Source organism: Dromiciops gliroides, chromosome 5 (assembly GCF_019393635.1).
Source record: "Dromiciops gliroides isolate mDroGli1 chromosome 5, mDroGli1.pri, whole genome shotgun sequence".
NCBI lineage: Eukaryota > Metazoa > Chordata > Mammalia > Microbiotheria > Microbiotheriidae > Dromiciops > Dromiciops gliroides.
Genome location: NC_057865.1, coordinates 199,819,774 through 199,825,607, shown reverse-complemented (window position 1 = coordinate 199,825,607; position 5,834 = coordinate 199,819,774). Strand labels below are relative to the sequence as shown.

The 5,834-nt window shown below is 41.7% G+C and overlaps 1 non-coding gene across 1 annotated transcript; it reads left to right on the top strand.

Annotated features, from left to right (window-relative positions):
• Positions 1-285: 285 nt before the first annotated feature.
• On the top strand, positions 286-413 carry LOC122730266. The gene has a single exon (XR_006353457.1). It is a non-coding gene; the product is annotated as a U6atac minor spliceosomal RNA (small nuclear RNA).
• The last annotated feature ends 5,421 nt before the right edge of the window (positions 414-5,834 follow it).

The window sequence follows — 5,834 nt, the reverse complement described above, 5'->3', positions numbered from 1 at the left end:
CTTTGTCACTGTCTGCCAAATCTTACTTCTTTCATGCCTAGGGGGATGGTGGGAGTGGGGTTGGGGGGTGCATAAAAGGAATTTCCTCCAGAATGCCAAACCTTGTCCTCAGAAACTCTAAGGTTTCTCTTTCTCCATGCTATGTTTTTTTAAGGTATGACCATGGGATGTCATGTCTCTCTAGGAGCTCCAAGTAGCCATTTGACTTCTCCCTGTATTTCTCTCAGCCCAGATCAGATATGACAGATGCAAACCCAATTGTCATCCTCTAAGATCTAATGTCCCTTGTTGTATGAAAGGAGAGAAGGTTAGCACTTCCCTTGATAAGGATGCAAGAGGTCCTAGTGGCCTTTACAACACATATACAGTTAAGGCATTGCCACCTACTCTGTGGCATCTAACCATGTTTTTTTATGTGTATATATATATATATATATATATATATATATGTGTGTGTGTGTGTGTGTGTGTATAGATATATGTATATGTATATAGATATATAGATATATAGCTATATAGATATAACCTATATCAGATTACCTGCTGTCTAGGGGAGGGGGGAGGGAGGGAAGGGAGGGAGAAAAATCTGAAATTGTAAAGCTTATATAAACAAAAGTTGAGAACTATCTTTACATGTAATGGAAAAAATAAAATACCTTATATGTAAAATTAAAAAAAAAAAGATCTAATGTCCCTTTGTGGGACAAAGGAAAAGTAGATTAGAGGGGAGATGACTGTTAACATGTGTGTGCAGGGTGGGGAGGATACAAAGGTGAGACTTTGGGAGATTGTTTTAGGGAGACTTTTTTTTTTCAGCAACAAACATTTATTTTATTTTCCAGTTACATGTACTTTTCAACATTCATTTTCAAAAGATTTAGAGTTCCAAAATTTTCTCCCTCCCTCCCTCCCTTTCTTCCCCCCTCCACAAGATTGCAACCAGGTTATATATGTACAATCCACAAGTGTTCTTTTTAATCAGTTCTTTCTATAAGGGTGCATAGTAAGCTTCCTCATTAGTTCCTTAGGATTGTCTTGGATCATTGCACTGCTGAGAATAGTTAAGTCATTCACAATCGCTCATTGAACAATACTGCTGTCACTATGTACAATGTCCTCCCAGCTCTGCTCACTTCACTATACATTGATGTTCATTAGTCTTTCCAGGATTTTGGGGGATCATGCTGTTTGTCATTTCCTGTAGCACAAGACCATTCCACTACAATCATATAGCACAGCTTTTTCCATCATTCCTCAATTGATGGACATTCCCTTGATTATCAATTCTTAGCCTCCACCAAGAGTTGCTATAAATATTTTTTGTACAATTTCCCCCCTTTTCTCTTTTTCATGATTACTATTGTTAACTGTTTTCCTTCCATCTTATTCCCTTCCCCATGATATTTATTCTATTATCCATCTTTTTTCATCCTATCACTCTTCAAAAGGGATTTGCTTCTGTCTGTCCCCTCCCCCACTCTGCCCTTCCTTCTTTTGCCCCTCTCTCTTTATCCCCTTCCCCTCCTATTTTCCTGCAGGGTTAGAGAGATTACTCCACCCAATTGAGTGTGTACATTATTCCCTCCTTGAGCCAGTTCTAATGAGATTGAGGTCTTTGAGCCAATTCTTTTTTTTAGTGAGGCAATTGGGGTTAAGTGACTTGCCCAGGGTCACACAGCTAGTAAGTGTGTGTTAAGTGTCTGAGGCCGGATTTGAACTCAGGTACTCCTGACTGCAGGGCTGGTGCTCTATCCACTGCGCCACCTAGCTGCCCCCTTTGAGCCAATTCTGATAAGTGTTAGGCTCTTAAACAGATTACTCCACCCAGTTGGGTGTGTCTGTTAGTCCTTCCTTGAGGCAGCTCTGATGAGTTTAAGGTCTTTGAGCCTTTTCTGATGAGTATAAAATTCATTTACTGCCCTGCTCCTCTCCCATCTCTTCCCCCACTCCCTAAGCCTTTTCCTGTTTCTTTCATGTAGGATTTCACCTCTGCCCTTCCCCCTTCCCCAGTGCATTCCATTCACCCCTCAATTTAACCCTAAAGGTGTTATCATCTAGCTAAGTGACACAGTGGACAAAGCATCACCCCTGGGCCCAGGGGGATCCCAGCCAAAACCTAGCCTCAGACACAAGACAGTCACTATATGACCCCAGGTATGTCCCCCAGCTCCCATTTTTTATGGTTCTCTAGGGTCTTGTATTTGAAAGTCAAATTTGCCATTCAGTTCAGGTCTTTTTATCACAAATATCTGAAAGTCTTCTTTTTCATTAAAGTCCCATTTTTTCCACTGAGAAATAATGCTGAGTTTTGCTGGGTAGGTGATTCTTGGTTGTAATCCCATTCCCTTTGCCCTTTGGAATATCGTATTCCATGCCCTCCGGTCCTTTAATATAGAAGCTGCTAGATCTTGTGCTATCCTGACTGGGGCTCCACAGTACTTGAATTCTTTCTTTTTGGCAGCTTGCAATATTTTCTCCTTGACCTGAGAGCTCTGGAATTTGACTATAATATTCCTAGGAGTTTTCCTTTTGGGATCTCTTTCTGGAGGTGATCAGTGAATTCTTTCATTTTCTATTTTAGCTTCTACTTCTAGAATTTCAGGGCAATTTTCCCTGAGAATATCTTGGAAGATGGTGTCTAAGCTCTTTCCTTAATCATGGTTTTCAGGTAGACCAATAATTTTCAAATGATCTCTCCTGGACCTATTTTCCAGGTCAGCAGTTTTTCCCAGAAGATATTTCACATTGCCCTCTATTTTTTTATTCATTTGGATTTGCTTTCTTGTGTCTTGATTTCTCATAAAGTCACTGGCTTCCATTTGTTTAATCCTCGTTCTTAGACAATTATTTTCATCAGAGAGCTTTTGTACCTCCTTTTCCATTTGGCCAATTTGACTTTTCAAGCTGTTGACTTTTTCTCTTGTCTTTCCTGCATCTCCTTCATTTTTCTTTCCATGTTTTCCTCTACCTCTCTAACTTTATCTTCAAAGTCCTTTTGAGCACCTCTATGGCCTGAGACCAATTCATATTTTTCTTAGAAGCTTTAGATATAGGGGCCCTGGTGTTGACATCTTCTTCTGAGGGCACCCCTTGGTCTTCCTTGTTACTGAAGAAACTTTCTATGGTCCTCACCTTTCTCTGTCTGCTCATCTTGCCTTTCTTTTACTAGACTTTTAGCTCCTTAAAGTGGGGCATTGTTTCCAGGCTACAGTATCCCAAGCTGCACAAGTCCCAGGTGGTATGATTTAAGGAGAATCAGGTTCTTCCCTTGCCCGGCCTATTTCCTGGTCCTAGATGACCCCAGACCAACTTGCCAATCAACCAGCTTTGTGTGTTGTGGTTGTTAGCTCCAAAGAGCCTGTGCCCCTCCCTGACCTGGGTCACTGCTACTCGAGCCTACCTCCTGGTTCTCAGTAGGGGTGTAAAATTCAAGTTCTGCCTTAGCACCAGCATAGACCCCTGTAGTCTCTCCCCTGCCCAGGGTTCAGCCTACTCACCAGACTGTGAGCTTAGTTCCAGATGACACTGGTGCTTCAGCTGATTCATAGGCTCTGGGGGTCTCCTTCTCTGGTGAGGCCTTCCTGGAACTGGGTCTGTGTCAGGGTGACTGTGGAGTTGGGCCCAACTCCTGTATTAGCATAGCAGCTCCCTCCTTCTGACCTTCCAAGTCGTTCTTGGTTAGAAGATGATTTCAGCACATTCTTCTGTGAGTTTTGCTGCTCCGGGCATTTTCCTATGGCGTTATTTGGGTGTTTTTTGGAGCAATTATGTCATGAGTTCGGGAGCTCACTGCCTTTCCTCCTCCATCTTGGCTCTACCCTGGAAGTCCTAGGGAGACTTTTATAAGGGGAGAGATTTGGAAAGTGCAGGGGTAGGTTTGGGAAGTCTATCTACTACCTTGTTCTCAGTCTTTTTATAATGATCTAGAGTCATAAGATCTGGTACCCTGGGAAATCAGCATCACGCGGTGGAGTCAGGGCATCCCCCAGGATGCTAGAGCCCTAAGATACTGTCAGGCTACTATGAGAGAGTTAACACCCAAGGAGGAGCAGTGAGGAAATGTCATGGAAGAGGTAGAAACAGGTTACCACACTGATTACTTGTCTACCACATGTCTGTTTGATTCTAACTCAATTCCTGTTCTCTGGACCATCTTCCTGTCCTGCTGTCTTCCCTGTTCACTGGTCACTTCTCTTTACTCCTGGTTTTTACCATGGCTCTATTTCCTCTGGCCAAGTCTCTTCTTCCTCAGCAAGATTTTCCCAGGTTTACTGGTTCATTCTCCTAGTCCATGGAGAACCAGGATTACAAGTGGCATCTTCTTCACCTGGTCCTATATGTTCCTGCTGCACTCTGCTACCCTCCCCTCCCTGGAAATTACTCTGCATAAAGTGTGTATGTCATGCTGGTTGAATGAATGATGACAGGGGCAGCTAGGTGGTTCAGTGGATGGAGCACCTGCCCTGGAGTCAGGAGGACCTGAGTTCAAATCCAGCCTTAGATACTTAACACTTACTAGGTGTGTCACTTGGCAAGTCACTTAACCCCAATTGCCTCACCAAAAAAAAAAATGAATGAATGATGACAATATTTATGATCTCTAGCTCTCTCTGTTCTAGGTGGGAGAGGAGACCTAGAGAATATCTAAGATTCTACAGAGGGGAAAATGTGTGTGTTGTCTTCATGTGTGTGTATAAACCTGTTCCTTTAAATGTTTATTTGTGTTTCCATGTTATTTAAAATTGGATTTAATGTATGTGGCCAATTACAATGATTTTGATACAAGTCAATTAAATGTGCAGTTTGGGACTGAGAGAATGGAAGGCAAACAAACCAAAGGGGAGAAGAGATTTTTCTTAGCTCAAACTAATATGGTTATTTTTCAGAATTTAATTTTTTTCAAATTACATGTAAAAACAAATTTTATATCAATTTTCTTAAAACTTTGTCTTCTAACTTCTCTTCCTCCCTCCCTCCCTCCCCACCCACCCCCAAATAACTAAAACAATTCAATGTAAGTTATACATGAGTAGTCTAATGTGATTATTTTTCAGTCATTTTAGTTATGTCCAACTCTTTGTGACCCCATTTGAAGTTTTCTTGGCAAAGCTACTAGAGGAGTTTGCTGTTTCATTTTCTAGATCATTTTACAGATAAGGAAACTGAGACAAACAGGGTTAAACAACTTGCCCAAGATCACACAGATAGTAAGTGTTTGAAGCCAGCTCTGAACTCAGGTTTACCTGTCTCCAGGTCTGGTGCCCTATCCACTGTGCCACCTAGCTGCCCCCTGAGACTAATGTGCAAATGAGCCAATTAGGGAATTTCTTTGATTTTATTCATCTCTGAGATATTCATACCCCACTTTTGAATCCTAAGAGAGATTTAGTAAGGGAATGAGCCAATAGCAGTGGGAGGTAGAGATGGATATTTTTTAAGGTAACCAAACATCATGCACACAGATCACAATGGATGACCCACCTGGCTGTATATTTCACATCACAGATTTTTGCAATAGTTTAGGAGTGAGGTAATGGAGGTCTACACCACAATGATGGCTGTTAGTGGAGAGAAGGGGTAGTTTATGAGGGATGTTGTGAAGGTAGATATGATTGGACTTGGCAACATATTGATTATGTGAAGTGAGTGTGAAGGAGGATGATATTGAGATTTCAGGTCTGTGTGATTGAGAGGATAATGGTGCCCTTGACAGTAATGGGAAAGTTTGGAAAAGGGGAGAGGTTAAGGGGAAAAACAATGAATTATTTTTCGAACATGTTGTTTGAGATGTCTATGGGACATCTGGCTCAAAATATCCAAACGACATTTGATTA